This window comes from Oryctolagus cuniculus, chromosome 5 (assembly GCF_051225735.1).
Source record: "Oryctolagus cuniculus isolate XC-2025 breed Fujian yellow rabbit chromosome 5, ASM5122573v1, whole genome shotgun sequence".
Classification (NCBI taxonomy): Eukaryota; Metazoa; Chordata; class Mammalia; order Lagomorpha; family Leporidae; genus Oryctolagus; species Oryctolagus cuniculus.
The window spans coordinates 149,924,564-149,939,977 of NC_142871.1; the positions used below are offsets into that span (position 1 = coordinate 149,924,564).

The window sequence follows — 15,414 nt, forward strand, 5'->3', positions numbered from 1 at the left end:
TAAGAGCCTGTGGCAACTCTAGCAAGTAGAGCAGAGTGTGTGCCGCGGGACACCAAAGACAGGCGCGTATCAACGCCAAAAAATAAAAAGAAAGGGGGATCTGTGGGGAGCAATCCGGACTGGACTAAGTTACTGGAATTAAGACTTATTCTATGCATCTGCTCTCCCACAATATGGCACTGGGAGAGAAGTAAACAGCTTCCGCACAGCTGCCTCCAGTTCAGCCAATAAACTGTAGGACTTGCTCCTGATTGGAGGAGAGCAGCGTACTCGGCGTGTGGGCAGCCGAGTTAGGATTGGCGGAGGAGGACTATAAAGGAGGAGAGAGATGGCATGCACCAGGAACATCTAAGGGGAACATCTAAGGGGAACACCTGTGCAGCCCCCGAGAAGAGCCGGCCGGCGGTGTGCCGCTCCCCTGCAGAAGTGGGGAATGTGGCCAGGGGGAACTGCCCTTCCACGGAGGTGGAAGGGATAGTAGCCAACCCGGGAAGAACCAGCAGCAAACCCGGGGAGGGCCGAGCAGACGAAAGAACAGCGCAGGGTCCTGTGTTGCTCCTCCACGAAGAGGGGGAGCGACAGATACCATTAAATGAAAAATATTTATACTATTAGGGATACTTGAAAGAGAAGGAAAAAGGCATTGAGAGACTATTTAATGAAATAATAAATGAAAATTTCCCAAGTCTTGAAAGAGATATGGATATTCAGGTGCAGGAAGCTTTAATGATCCTAACCACACTCAACCAAGAAACAAACAAAGATCTCCAACACATATTGTAGGCAAATTGTGAAAAGATAAGGACATGGAGAGAATCTAAAAGACAGTGAGAGAAAAATGTTATGTTACATATAATAGAAAACCCATTAGACTGAAAGCGAATTACTTAGCAAAAATCCTACAAATTGAAGAGAATCAGATGACATATTCAAGAACTTTAAAAGAAAAACACTCCAAACAAAGAATACTGTATCCGGTGAAATTTTTCTTTAGAAGTAAAAGAGAAATAATGTCTTTCCCAGACAAGCAAAAGTTGAGAATTTATCACCAAAAGACCAGAAATCCTGAAGGGAGTCCTACATTAGAAGTAAAAGGATAAAAAATAAAGAATAAAAAGAACATAACCATCATGAAAACTATGACAGTACAAAACTCGCTAACAGAGCAGATGCACAAAAGAGAAAGAAAAGAGAATCCAAATTTATCAAGACAGAAAGTTACCAAAGCCCAAAGACAAACATTAATAGAGGCAGATAAAAGCAGAGATTATATAAATCAATTAGTAGGTCGGCGCTGCAGCTCACTAGGCTAATCCTCCGCCTTGCGGCGCCGGCACACTGGGTTCTAGTCCCGGTAGGGTGCCGGATTCTGTCCCGGTTGCCCCTCTTCCAGGCCAGCTCTCTGCTGTGGCCAGGGAGTGCAGTGGAGGATGGCCCAAGTGCTTGGGCCCTGCACCCCATGGGAGGTCAGGATAAGTACCTGGCTCTTGCCATTGGATCAGCGCGGTGCACTGGCCGCGGTGGGCATTGGAGGGTGAACCAACGGCAAGAGGAAGACCTTTCTCTCTGTCTCTCTCTCTCACTGTCCACTCTGCCAGTCAAAAATAAATAAATAAATAAAAATTTTAAAAAAAGAAAAAATAAATCAATTAGTAAACAATCAACAAAATGACAGGAGTTAGTTACCATCTATCAATATTAAATTTGATTGTAAATGGATTGGATTTCCCAGTCATAAGCTATAGATTGGCCAAATGGATAAAAGCAAATGAAAAACAACAATAAAATAAGATACAAGTATATACTGCCTACAAAAACTCACTTAAGGGGTAAAGATACACACAGACTGAAAGGAAGGGGTTGGAAAAAGACATACTATGCAAATGGACACCAAAAATGAGCAGAAGTAGCTAATACTCCTTTTTTCAAAAATATTTATTTATTTATTTGAAAGGCAGAGTTACAGAGAAGAGGAGGCAGCAAGAGTGAGAGAGAGGTCTTCTAGCCACTGGTTCACTCCCCAAATGCCCTCAATGGCCAGAGCTGTGCTGATCCAAAGCCAGGAGCCAGGAACCTCTTCTAGGTCTTCCATGTAGGTACAGAGGCCCAAGAACTTGGCGATTTTCCACTGCTTTCCCAGGCCACAGCAGAGAGCTGGATTGAAAATGGATCAGCGGTGGCTATACTCTTACCAGATAAAACAGACTTTAAATCAAAAACTGTGGAAAGAGACACATAGGGACATTATATATTGATAACAGGATCAATTCAGCAAGAAGATATAACAATCATAAATATGTATGTACTCAAATCAAGTTTAACCAAATATAAATAAAGCAAATAATATTAGACAAAGAGAGAAATAGACTCCAATACAATAATAGTGAGGGACTTCAACACCTCACTGTCATCAATGGACAGATGTTCCAGACAGAAAATCAAAAAAATATATCACAGTTGAACCATATTTTATAGCTAATGGATCTAACAGACATTAACAGAACATTTCACCCACCTGCAATAGAACACACATTCTTCTCATCAGCAGATGGAACATTTTCCAGGCTAGACCACTCGTTAGGCCATAAATTATCTCAGTAAATTAAAAAAATGCAATCAAACCATGTGCCTTCTCTGACAAAAAAAAAAAAAAGAATTGAACAGTATGCTCTTGAATGACCATTGGGTCATTGAAGAAATTAAAAATGAAGTAAAAAGTTTATTTATCCAGTCTATGGGATATGTACACCATGGAATACTACACAGTGGGTAAAAAAGTGAAATCTTTTCATTTGCAATAAAATCGATGCAAAAAATTTGTACTTAGTGAAATAAGCCAGTCCCAAAAAGACAATTACCATATGTTCTCCCTAATCTGAGGTAAATAATAAAGTACCTAAAAGGTAATCTATGGAAGTTAAATTGACACTTTGAAATGTGATGACTTTGAACAGCCCTGTCTCTACTATTGAGCAACAGTTTTTTTGATACTACTTATTTCATACTATTTTTCAGACTCTTTACTTAGTGTAGGATCTTATGTGTATAAAGTTAATCGAAAATAAATCTTAGTAAAAAAATAAGAATGAGAACAGGAGAGGGAGGAGGTAGACGGGTCGGGGGAAGGCATGTTAGGAAGAATCACTGTGTTCCTGAATTTGTATTTACTTTGTATACCTTAAATAAAAAAAATAAAAAAGCAAAAAAAAGTTTCTTGAAGCAAATGAAAACAAAACATACCAAAATATGTGGGATACAGCAAAAGCAGTATTAAGAGGGAAGTTTATAGCATTAAGTATATACATTAAAACAATGGAAGTTTTTCAAATAATCTAACAATACATCTCAATGACTCAGAAAAGCAAGACAAATCAAACCCCAAATTATCAGAAGGCAGGATCAGAGCAGAAATGGATGAAATTGAAATTTTAAAAAATGGGTATAAAAGATCAATAAAATTTATGAGGTTTTTTTTGAAAAGATAAACAAAATAAGCAAACCTCTAGCTAAACTAACAAAGAAAAAAAAGCAATATTAACATTTAAGTTAGTCTTACATTTGGAGCTCAAGCTTCAGTACTTTTTCCAAAAGGTCTTGGGAAAGTTTTTACTTTTTACCTGGAGTTGAAACATAGTCCTGCTGCTTGTTGTAAGGACTATCAGTAAGTTAATATCACCAGTTCTGTTTCACTTCTTTTTCTTTTTACCCACTTTTCTTCAGATTACATTTTCTCAACACAGCTCTTAAGAAAAAAGAACAAAGAAATCAACAAGATTTTGAGAAAACCTCTTGAATTTTCAGTGTCCTTTTTGCTCTTTCTGTAGTGCTGTTGAGGTTCAGAACACACTACACAAAATAATGGCACCGGATCATGACTGCAAAACCTAGGGAAAAAAACCTGTCACCTCTCCCTTCTCCCCTGAGGCGGGTTGTTAGATCCTCATTCCAGAAGTGCTCTTCCTATACTTGGAGAAAAGGAACATCCTTATCTGTTAAAGACACAGGGAAGAATTTAAACAAGCAGGCCTTGCTACCCTCTTGTTTTAAAACCACTGAACCATACCTCTTGTCTGATCATCTTTCTGCACAACTGTCTACACTTCATCAAGTTTAGCAATAAAATATAGAGGCACCTCTTTTCCTTTGGGTCTTCATTTCCTTACGAAGGCTTCCATGTCACATAAAACTTCCAGTGAATACATCCATACGCTTTCCTCTTGAAAATCTGTCTTCTGTTATAGGACCCTCAGCCATGCAATTAAGGTAGATGATAAAAGAAATAAATCTTTTCCTCTTCCATAGTGCTTTGGAATATTGAACCAAGTTGCCTCTCAAAAATATGAATTACATTGTTTATTTTTATTATTGTTGTTATTGTCATTTAAAAATATAAGGGAAGGGCTGTCCTTGTGGCAGAGTGGTTAAGCTGCAGCTTGCAACAGTGGCAGCCCGAATCTGAGTGACAGTTTAATCCCTGGCTGCTCTGTTTACAATCCAGCTTCATGCTTATTTTCCTGAGAAAACAGTGGTAGATGGTCCAAGTGTCTGGGCTCCTGCTGCCCATGTGGGAGCCACTTAGGGAGTTCTGGGCTCCTGACTTTGGCCTGGTCCAGCCCCAGCTGTTAAGGACATTTTGGGAGTGAACCAGCAGATGGCTGATTGATTTTGCTTTCTGCCTCTCCCTATGTCTTTATCCCTCTGCCTTTCAAATATATAAATCTTCAAAAAACATATAGAAGGGGACAGATGATGTATACCAATGACTTTAATCCTTCATCTTCTCTGTAGCTATGCCTTTGGCCATATGACTTTGGGTCATTTTCCACTAAGAGGTAGCATCTATTCCCTTATCCGTTCAATCTGAGCTGGACTTGAAAAGTTGCTGGTGAAACATTAGTTAGCAGGTAAGACACTAGGGGAGCTGAGAAAAAAAACTCTGTGTTTATTTCTACTTGTCTCTTGCTTCCCTGAAATTGCAAGGAAACATGCCCAGGCTAGCCTGCTGGATGGAAAGTCAGATGGCAGAGTCAAATCATTCCAGCTGTCCTGGCTGATGCCATCCTCATAAGCAACAGCTGCGTGAACCCCAGACATGTAAGCGAGCCAGGCTAAGTCCAGAATTATGTAGCCAAGCCCAACCAATCCCACCAAAATCACTGGCCAGGCAAAGCAGATGCTTATTGTTTTAAGCTACTGAGATTTAGATGATTTGTTATGCAGCACTATTGTGGCACTAGAAAGAGATACAAGGGTAAATTGTTCTTTGAAACTTTTTTATTTCTTCTTCATTTCTTCAATGACCTGTCTTTGATTTTCCAATGGAAACCAATGAGAAGATTGTAAAACACATGTTTGGCTATGAATAACTTTTCAGAAGACTGTATTTTGTGAACTGTGGCATCCTTATAATTGCACAATGGAAACTTTCTGTTTTTCCCCTATAAATATAAGAACATGTGTAGCCCCTTCTCCCAATAATATCTTTCTCCATGAAGGAATTTGGATGGCCATATGTCTATGTTCTAGATACTAAAATGCCATGTGAGAAGAGCTTTTATACAAGGCATACACAAAACCACGCTGGTTTGAAATTTTATGGAATATAAACCCGTGCTAGTTTTATAGTTGCAGTGAAAGTTTCTCATATCCCTACTCTTTCGAAATGTGCCTGTCTTCTTAGGCATGGAAATGTGACTCCAGTGCCAAATCTGACAGCTGATCCTGTATAACCACTTAATTCCACGTCTGTGGAAGTGAGTGACTTGAAAAGCAAACAAATGGAAATGCCTGGAGTTATGTAAGCTAGGTCACTGTGACAACCAGCAGAGTTGCAGTTGTGTTAATGTTACTTACATAGTTAGCTAGTTTACATGAAAGAAAGTGGGGAGGTTATTAAGAGAGTTTTAGGTTAAATTTAGGTTAGTTTTCCCAGTTACTCACATGTATCTGGCTTTCTCCTCGCCAGAAGTTCCAACAGTTGGGGAAGCTACCACACTAGTAAAGCCCTCTTGCCCTGAGAAAAAAGATAGCAAAACAGGAATACAGTGGAAGGAATCCATGTGAGAGATCCTGGCTTTCAACACAGCCCGTGCTATGTAGGTCATGGGCTTTGCCGCTACAACGGTGGCCCATTGCTCAAAGGAATGCTTTGCTGTGTCTGGCAGACTGTCTGCGTGGAGGAATAGCTACTTACAGCGTCTCTGCCACTCAAAGATTGACTTGTTTCTTTGGATAATGTTGGCGTGATTATCTCATAGTGATTGAATTATCATGTTGTTAATAAGCATGATATGTTAGCTCATTATTTAATGAAACTGAACTTTATTCAACATGTAAAATGATGCCTTCAAAGAAAAGCTAAGGGCTTAAAGACTGTTTGCTAGATGAAAAAGACTGACCTAAAGACTCTGCATGTGGTATAGTTACTATTCTGTGGTATGTGCATTTATTTGTTCTTTTAAAAAGATCAGAACAGATTGTACCACAGTGGTTATCTCTGTGTGGTGGATGTATGGATATTGTATTGATCTCTTTCATACTTTTTTGAATTTTCCAATTTTAAAAAGTGAATATATATCATAATGTATAAATAGAAAAATTATTAAAATATATTAGTTTTGGAGTACTTTTAGGAAAAGCTGTATTTCTTAGTTATTTCCAGATTCCTTATTAAATTCCAGCACATAATGCTTGGAAAGTTGTCAGGGAGAAATTCTAAAACACACTTGATTGGAGCTGCCATTGTGACGCAGCAGGTTAAGCCCTTGCTTATGACGCCAGCATCCCATATCAGAGCACCAATTCGAGTCTCAGCTTCTCCATTACTGATACAGCTCCTGTCTAATGCACTTAGGAAAGCAGGGCATGATGGGCCTGAGGAATTGGGGCCCTGTTTTAAATGTGAGAGAAACAGATGGAGTTCCTAGCTCCTGGCTACAACCTGGTCAACCCCTATTCATTGCAGCAATTTGTGGAGTGAACCAGTAGGTGGAGGGTCTCTCTTTCTGTTTTTGTCTCTCCCTCTCTGTCACTCTACCTCTCGAATAAATGAATAGATCTTAAAAGAAAAGGAAAAAACCATACTTTTGAATGAAAAGAAGACCTTAGACCAGGACTCAGGAGACTGAAAAGCACCTTAGTTGTTAGGGCAGCACATCGAGGTTGTCTTAAGTATCTGTCTAATGGGTATATCATGTAAGAACTATGGAAGACAGCATAAACACATAGACGTATATACTCAGGGCAGCCTCATTCCTTTCCTCCTTTCTTCCTTATTTTCTGCAACTATTCTAATTCTTGACTATCATCATGACATATATTCATATATTCAGCCAAATGCTATACCTTATTTTCCATGTCCTCATTTTGGTATGGCTCCCACAGGCAGGAATCAGAACTTTCTGTGTTATGATGTGAAAGCTCTCTGGTGGTCTAACATGCATGTAGGTGCTTACTAGGCACAGGAAAGCCTTCTAAGCTCTTTGCATGTACAGCTCATGTCATTCTCTCAAAAGTCACAGGAAGCAGGTGACTCTTCCCATTCCAGTTTTACAGATGAGAACTCTGGGCAGAGAGATGACTGACCTTCCAAGATCGCAGGATTTGTGAACAATAGAGCTTTACTTTGAAGTCCTCTTTCTTAACCACAAGTTTATGTAGCCTCTTTCCTAACATTAGGAAGTACTTAATCAATGTGTGCTGGCAGATTAAAAGGGAAGCCAGGATGATTTCGTGATCTTAGATTATGGTTGGAGAAAAGCAGTAGATTTCTGACAAGTTCGATGGGTATGTTAGAGTAATTCTACTTCGAATGATGTCACAGGCAAATCAGAGTTCAGTTCTTGAATTGCTCAAAGGAATGTGAAAAGCTGTACCTCTGAGATGAGTGATCTCATGTTTGTACATTAAATTGCCTTCTTATGCTGGTAGGAGAAGTAAACATTGCTGCCTATTTTCCTTAATTGGGCATTTTGTTTAGGTTCTTATTTAGGGCCTGTAGCAGACTACAGTGCACTTAAAAAAAACAGTTGGAACAGTAAAGATACTACCTATCTGTTTAAATCAGAGGACAAGTTAATGGGATAGGAACAGTTCAAGGTACAGAGCTGGGGCTGGCGCTGTGGCATAGCAGATAAAGCTTCCGCCTGTTACGCTGACATCCCATATGAATGCTGGGCTGTTTCACTTCTGATCTGATTCCCTGATGATGTGCCTGGGCAAAGTAGCAGAAGATGGTTAACACCCCCCCACCCCGCCCCGCATGGGAGAGCCGGAAGAAGCTCCTGGCTTCTGGCTTCATCCTGGCTCAGTCCTGGCCGTTGTGGCCATTTGGGGAATAAACCACTGGATGGAAGATAGTATCATTGTCTCTCTCTCTCTCTCTCTCTCTCTGCTCACCACCCCCGTGTGTGTATATATGTTTGTAACTCTGACTTTCAAATACATCTTTTTATTTATTTATTTATTTTATTTGACAGGTAGAGTTTAGACAGTGAGAGAGGGAGACAGAGAGAAAAGTCTTCCTTCCATTGGTTCACCCCCCAAATGGCCGCTACGGCTGGCGCTGCGCTGATCCAAAGCCAGGAGCCAGGTGCTTCCTCCTGGTCTCCCATGCGGGTGCAGGGACCCAAGCACTTGGGCCATCCTCCACTGCCTTCCCGGCCCACAGCAGAGAGCTGGACTGGAAGAGGAGCAACCGGGACTAGAACCTGATGCCCATATGGGATGCCGGCGCCGCAGGCAGAGGATTAACCAAATGAGCCATGGCACTGACCCCCTCAAATAAATCTTTAATAAAATAAAGTACAGGGAACCTCCTGGTCTCTGTTGCTCCTGAGAACGGATAAGTCAACCTTTCAAAAGTGCAGCTGAAAAACTTCCTGTGAACCAGAACGTGACCTGGGAAGGTGCCCTTGAGTTCTTTCTCTCAGCCTTTCCTAACTATATGTGTGCTCTGGGTCTATTCATTCTTCTCTCTGCCTGAGTTTTCTTATCTGTCACTTGGAGAATTAAGAACCAGTCTTTCCTTGGAAAATGTTCTGGAAGCTTTCCCTGAAAGATGTTGGTTGTCCCTGTTATTAATATTCCAGGACCACCATTATAGGACAACCCTGGCTTGGAATGGAAAAAAGTGAGGCGACCTTTTGTGACGTGATTGTAACCCTGTGAGCCGGTCAGCTTGCTTGCATATCTGACCCTGATGGCCTCCTGCTGCCACTGAAGCTCAGCCTTTTGACAGCTGGCCAGGGTCATTTCGTTCAGGGCACAAGTGGGCCCTATGGACACAACACTTGCAGGGCTCTTTGAATGGTCCAGCTGGGGCGGGTCCAGGTTCTCTTTCTGCCAAATGGAAAATGAAGTCTGTGAACGTCCCAGGAAAGTTCTACAAAGGGGGGCAGTGCACTCTCTTCTCTGCATTTCCCCTAAATTTGTATTGAGTCTGAGCTGCTGTGTGGAGATTCTTTATTTCCTACCAGTAACCAGGAATATTTGCACAGCACATGGACTTTGCCTCTTGGCTTTGACCCCTCAGCTGTGACGGAAACTTTATATTTTTGTCTGCTTGGCTGAAGTCGACTCCTCTGGGAAGAGAAGACAGTCATTGCCTTTTGGGTGATTTTTACCTCAACTAATTCTTTTCAAAATGATAGAGAATTTTTTAGGGCCAGAAGAAAGGAGCCTGTGTCTTGGGCTACATCAACTTTAGAAGAGCAGCCTTCAATGGCTGCAGCCTGTTTATAATCTCTCGGGCCTGTTTCTGTTTTCATTTGCCTGTAGATTGAAGTGGATGTAGTACAGAAAACAAGAGCAGGATAATACGGTAATCCTCTTGGTTCCCACATGTGTTCTCCGCTAGCATGCGTTCAGAGGTGTATGTAAGACTCTTCCATCTTTAGACCCACGGGTAAACAAAGGATCCCACAGTCTGTTGCCTATCCCTGGGGAATTAAGAACAATCGTATATACTATAATATTCCTGCAGATTAAGTTATTTGAAAGGCATTTTATTTTATAATCATGCAAATACATCTGTTCTTGTTTTTCAGGCTGGTAACCAGATCCCAAACGGCCAGAACAGAATCTCTCTTTGTCTTTTTTCCTTGCTGCTCTACCCAGTCTCCCTACCCTTTGCTCTTTGATGCATGAGATAGGATGGGTGGGTAATCAGGCGCTGAAAATCCACAGTTAGCGAGGGTCAATTTTCATTTATTATTCTTCTGGTGCTTTGACTTTTCCTGACTTTACATGGTTAAGGGAAGGGGAGGGAAAGGTTGATGAGAAGGTCAGTCTATTGTGTCGCCTCTGGATTCTGTGTATTTGCTCTCCCTAAGTCTGTTTACACTCGGAGTTGCCTGACAGGCTGCACATTCTTCTGTAAAATCTGCCTTTGAGCAGCCGTCTTTGGGCCTTGGGGAGGCGCACAGAGCAATTCTAAGACTTGAATAACCAAAAGCAATGAGAGAGATTTTTTTAAATTAATCTGAAGCCTAGGGGCATGATAGCTTCCATAATTAGTGATGGTCACCTAAAGTGAATAATCTGTAAAAGTTTTTCTGTTACATAGACCAAGATTATTGTTCACAATATGTGGACGCACTTTGCTTTTACAGTAAAAAGGTTCACATAGGCCATGTCCATTTCTGGTTTATTGAATGGAAATATCCATTAAAATGCTAAACACTGCCTCTATTTGCTTAAATAATAATTATGATAGAATCAGGTATTAGAACAGATCACTAGAGATGAACTGATCTGTCATTGCAACTCTGTAAATTTCTATTTAAAAGACTTGGAAACAAAGACCATTTATTTAAGAATGCCTTCATACATTTTCATGAATATACTCAAATATTGCAACTAAAGACAGAATAATAATTCATAAAACATAGCCACCTATTTGCAAATTTGAAAATGAGGGCAAGTATATAGCCTATTTTTAGAGAATAATCAAATACCATTCTAAACCTTTAAGTTAATTGAAGTTAGTAGAATTTGAAAATATTGATCAAATATACTTGAAAATATATAAAAATCCAAACACAATGAAAATTCACAAATCACACAATCACAAATGAGTGTTAAAAAGTATGATCATTAAAACATATTGGTGAGGCCAGCACCACAGCTCACTAGGCTAATCCTCAGCCTGCGGTACTGGCACCCCGGGTTCCAGTCCCAGTCGGGCGCCGGATTCTGTCCCGGTTGCCCCTCTTCCAGTCCAGCTCTCTGCTGTGGCCAGGGAGTGCAGTGGAGGATGGCCCAAGTGCTTGGGCCCTGCACCCGCATGGGAGACCGGGAGGAAGCACCTGGCTCCTGGCTTTGGATCAGTGCAGTGCCATAGCGGCCATTTGGGGCGGGGGGTGAACCAACGGAAGGAAGACCTTTCTCTCTGTCTCTCTCTTTCTCTCACTGTCTAACTCTGCCTGTCAAAAAAATAAATAAATAAAAAATAAAACATATTGGTGATTTTTAAAAATTATTAACAATTATGAGTGGCCTTAGACTTCAGTGCAAAATATCACTCACAAGGAAGAAAGTCATTATGTTTTTGAAGCAAACTTCTTTTAATCATTTATAAGTAAATAATATAATCTATATCAACTTGTTGTAAAATAATCCATAATTTGACTATTTTAAAAGTCGTTAACCCAGTGTAATCTCTCCAAAGATACTGGACCTGACTTGGATGGAGTTTTACTGAACCTTGGTCTCTTGAGTTGATGTGTGATTCTGGGTCTCATTTTGTTGAATTCCCAAGAAGTTTAGGTTTCAGTGTGCTTCCCTCCTGAACTGGAGATTTCTCTGCATCAAATCATAATTTTTTTTAATGAAAAGACTTATTTGTTTATTTGAAAAGCAGAGAGACAGAGGCAATGGCAGAGAGGGAGGTCTTTTATTTGCTGGTTCAATTTCCAAATGGGCTCAATGGCCCGAGCTGGGCCAATCCAAAGCAGGGAGCCAAGAGCTTCTTCCAGGTCACCTACAAGAGTGCAGGGGCCCAAGCACCTGGGCCATCTTCTGCTGCCTTCGCAGGCCACAGCAGAGAGCTGGATTGGAAGTGGAGCAGCCGGGAATTGAACCAGTGCCCACTGCAGGGGGGGGGGGGGGGGGCTTTAACCTCCTTCACCACAGTGCTGGTCCCCATCAAATCATAATTTTTATTCTTGATGATCATTTAAACAATAATAGACTCAGGTCTTTCCTGAAGCCCTTTGAATTTAACTTTTACCACTTCTTTTTATTGGTAGTGTATTGGATTCTGATTTATTATTTTGCAGCTTGGATTTTATGTGTTCTGTATGTTTCTAAAAAGAGAATGTGCTCAATTAATTTTAATTAATAATCATGTTTTTTCATAATGACACATTCTATTTTATCACACTACTTTGTGAGTGATTTTGAAAGGAATGTTCTCTTCTTTTATAATTTTACCTAATATCTTGAAAGCGTTATTCAACTGGGCTTTTAAATATGGCCAGGAGAATAAATATTTCAAGATTGAAGTCAAGGGTTAAATGGAATCATTTTTGTTTTTTAATTCAGCACTATTCTGGACTCATTATACACTTTATATGCTTCACAATAGAGACTATATGGGATTATAATGAATGACTGATAGCTTCTAATTGCTTTTCCCTGAGATAAATAATATTTTATGTTTAGTGCTTAGCCATGGCATTCATTTAGAGCAACAACACTCAGTGTTGGGAATGGGGAATGAACAAGAAGAAACAGGATATTAAAATCTCTGAGAATGGGCTGTATACCTTTGACCTAGCAGTAAAGACACAGGAGGGATACTCACATCCCATATCACAGAGTGCCTGGGTTTTAGTCCTGGCTCAACTCTAGATTCTTGCTTCTTACCCAAGTATATCCAGGGAATTTTAAGTAGTTGGATACCTGTCACCAAGATAGGAGACCCAGATTCAGTTCCAGGGTCCTGAGTTCATCCTGGCCCAGAACCAGCTGTTAAGTAAGGGCTTTTGGGGAATGAACTAACAGATGAGAGATCTCTGTCTGTCTCTCTTAATCTCTCTTTGTCTCTTTTGCTGCCTTTCAAATAAGTTTTTAGAAAATGTCTGGGAAGGAAGTTTGAATTGGTTGTTGAATTTCAATAAGTATGCTTTCCTATGTGGGAATTGAGTCCATAGGGAAACTTTGTCACTTATGGAGTTGTACTGGAGGAAACTGTTAGACTTGAAATCATTGATTTAAAGTGTAGCAGGTTGGACGATTAAAGGAGATGCAGAGAACTCTTTTTCCCAAGAGATATTTTTTCCTGAGTTGATATGCAAGCAGTGTGTGTGTGTGTGTGTGTGTGTGTGTATGTATGTTCAGGAAATTTGGGAAGAGGGTGCTCCATTATCCCACTTCACAGGTGATAAGAGGAACAATTGAATCTGGCAGGTAGAGTGGTGTCTGTTTCCTTTCTTATACTCAGAGGCTATCCTGATTCTGATTTCACTTGTAAGACACATCTAAGGACCCTCAGAATATTTGGAGACTTCTGAGTAGTGCCAGAAATCCTGCAATATTCATGTCTCAAGGTAAACTTGTGAAATTTGGATATTATTGTCAATATTTCATGTTCTCACCAGTCTGTGAGACCTAAGAAGATTTGGATAACCTTTTTAACTTTACAATAAAAACTAATGGTGTACTAGTAAAATTTAAGATTCTGTAGTAACTGTCTTACTCTGAAAGATGAACTCAGACATGCAGAATCGGTGACATCACCAATTATAATGATTATAATGAAGAAGAATACCTACTGGGAGCCTTCCAGAAAAATAATGTATTCTGAGAAACTTTTCGTGTGTGGGTATAGCCAGTATATTTTTAACCCTTAGGTGAAAAGTATCACTGAGATTATTTCTGGCAGCAACAACTTACTGATTGCAATTTGTGACAATTCTTTCAACTTCCTGCCATAGCTTCCTCATCAGGGGAACAAGGTTCACACTCACTGCCCTACAAAGTTCCGAAAGAATCCACTAGTAATGCTTTTGTTCATTCAGTGCACTAGAGATGTGAGCAAGGTAAAGTTTATTTGTGAATCTAATTTATTAGAAAAGTGAGAAACAAGATTTCAGAAAATCAAGAGAGAATTTCCAGTGTGTTATGGCAGATATCTAATAGGAATCCTTATTCTCATGTTTCTCCCATTAAACACCTTGAATAACATTGAACTTCATGCACACGGTTTATTGTGTTTAGAAAGATAATTTATCTAGGCCAGTGCTGCGGCTCAATAGACCAATCCTCCGCCTGCGGCTCTGGCACTCCGGGGTTCTAGTCCTGGTTGGGGCGCTGGTGCTGTCCCTATTGCTCCTCTTCCAGTCCAGCTCTCTGCTGTGGCCCACAAGTGCAGTGGAGGATGGCCCAAGTGCTTGGGCCCTGCACCCGCATGGGAGACCAGGAGGAAGCACCTGGCTCCTGGCTTCAGATTGGCGCGCTGGCCAGCTGTAGCGGCCACTTGGGGGATGAACCAATGGAAAAAGGAAGACCTTCTCTCTCTCTCTCTCACTAACTCTGCCTGTCAAAAAATAAAAAATAATAAAAAAAGAAAGATAATTTATCTTTTCCGACAGATGTGCATTGTTATTTTTCCAAAACTTCAGAATGCACATGATTTGGTTTCTTTTTCCCTGGAGAAAAATTCTGTGCAGGGTGGCAAAGCGGATCCCAAATCTAATCTAGAAATTTTATAAGGATTGGAGTGAAGCTAGATAAGGAGTCTAGAACTCATGTGGCATAGACTGAGAAGAGGGAGCTACATGGAGAAGAGCTTCAGAAATGTACAGAGATCGTCTTTAAGTGTTTGGTTCAATACCAATTTTCATGTATCTAGAATGAAGCTACAGAATACCAGATACTAACATCTTCCCAGGGGCAGGGTAGGGCAGAGAACTATTACTTGGTAGACAAAACATTTCCCAGAGCTCACTCAGTTCTAGAAATTTTTTGTGTTGCCTCGAACTCAGGCTGGAATGAAGTAACCTTGTTGAAACAACTGGGAATTCAGTAAATCCTAGAATGGGCACAGATCAGATGTGAAGCTAAATCAAAGCTAGAACAAAACTGCTTCAAGCATTCCCCAAAAGAATGCAAAGTCATATAACAACTAGCACGTAATTAACTTAATCACCTACAACAAAAAGGTCAACATCAAAGAAATACAACAAATTAACTCAAAAAACAGAACTCCTAAATGCATAGATTCCAATAAAAGTCAGTAGGCATTTGACGAAGCAAAAAATATAATTAATAACCAGAAGAAAATCATGTGAAAACAGATTCAAAAATGACAGAAATTAAATAATTAAGAGAAATCTGTGGAAAAAATCACTGACATTGAAGGCAAAAATATAAAAAATCCAAAACAAAGGATTAAAAAGTCCAAAATGAAGA

General features: G+C 40.2%; 1 long non-coding RNA gene across 4 annotated transcripts; it reads right to left on the reverse strand.

The window, feature by feature from the left end:
- Positions 1-1,920: 1,920 nt before the first annotated feature.
- Positions 1,921-6,162, reverse strand: LOC149126788 (uncharacterized). Of its 4 annotated transcripts, none has more exons than XR_016233485.1 (3): positions 5,941-6,162; positions 3,618-3,742; positions 1,921-2,219 (listed from the first exon to the last, which is right to left on the reverse strand). It is a non-coding gene; the product is annotated as an uncharacterized LOC149126788 (long non-coding RNA). The 4 variants fall into 4 exon arrangements; XR_016233484.1 differs by lacking the exon at positions 5,941-6,162 and adding an exon at positions 4,134-4,535; XR_016233486.1 differs by lacking the exon at positions 5,941-6,162 and adding an exon at positions 2,516-2,634 and having other exon boundaries at positions 3,618-3,929.
- Between the last annotated feature and the right edge of the window lie 9,252 nt (positions 6,163-15,414).